The 1,044-nt window shown below is 40.2% G+C and overlaps 1 protein-coding gene across 1 annotated transcript in view; it reads right to left on the bottom strand.

Moving 5' to 3' along the window:
• LOC101858060 overlaps positions 1-1,044 on the bottom strand; it is a gene marked incomplete at its 3' end in the record, with an annotated part of 28,329 nt that overhangs the window by 6,392 nt on the left and 20,893 nt on the right.

Consider the following 1,044-nt stretch of genomic DNA (forward strand, 5'->3'; position numbering starts at 1 on the left):
AGAGAGAGAGAGAGAGAGAGAGAGAGAGAGAGAGCAGTAGAACATAAAACCTATGCCCTCGTCAGTAGGAGTGGATGGAGGGTGATACTGATTGGCCATACTTCTCTTTTGGTGCCTTTACTATCTCTATACTTTACTTTAGTTTTCCGATCCAGTAGCCATTTGGGTTCTAGCCCTTCGGGCTGTTGATGGGGCAAAGAATTTACAGGTTTTTATCAGCTGTGCGTTGTCACTGTATAAAGTATTTCTGATATCTGGGGAGGCAGGTAGGTAGGTGCCAAGCAGGTCGCAAAGTGCGCAACGGGCAGTCGGGTGGGGTATCCTTGCGGATCTTATTTAGGAAGGAATTTAGTGGGATGTGTTGTGTTCGCAGGCGAAAGATCGTGACTTGTTCTCTTTAACTCATGGAATTTAGTGCCTCTATTATCTCTATCAGCATGTTATTTATGCAGCATTAATTGACCAGTATCCCTTCAAAGCTCATCTCTTTACACTAAAAACAACAAACAAACAAACAAACAAACAAACAAATCAACAAACGAACAATAAAGAAATCACCTGTGGGGGCCAATGCACAGATGTCACAAGATTTCTTGTACAGCCTGTTCACCAGGCAAACCAACAAACAAACAAACAAACAAACAAACGAACACACAATAAAGAAAATCACCTACCTGTGGTTTCAATTTCGCAGGTGTTACAAGACTTCTTGCACAGCCTGTTCACCAGGCAAACAAACAAAGAAACGAACAAACAAAAAAGCAAACAAACACAAAATCAAACAAATCAACAAACAAACGAACAAGCCAACATACAAACACACAATAAAGGAAACAAATCAACAAACAAACGAACAAGAAAGAAATCACATACCTGTGGTGTTAATTCCTCAGGTGTTAAAAGATTTCTTCATGTATGTTTAAAGAGAAAGGATGTGGTGAAGGGGTATGGATGGATAGATAATATAGTATTTTTTAGATAGACAAATAGAGCGAGAGAGAGAGAGAGAGAGAGAGAGAGAGAGAGAGAGAGAGAGAGAGAGAG

Source organism: Aplysia californica, unplaced genomic scaffold (genome assembly GCF_000002075.1).
Source record: "Aplysia californica isolate F4 #8 unplaced genomic scaffold, AplCal3.0 scaffold00650, whole genome shotgun sequence".
NCBI lineage: Eukaryota > Metazoa > Mollusca > Gastropoda > Aplysiida > Aplysiidae > Aplysia > Aplysia californica.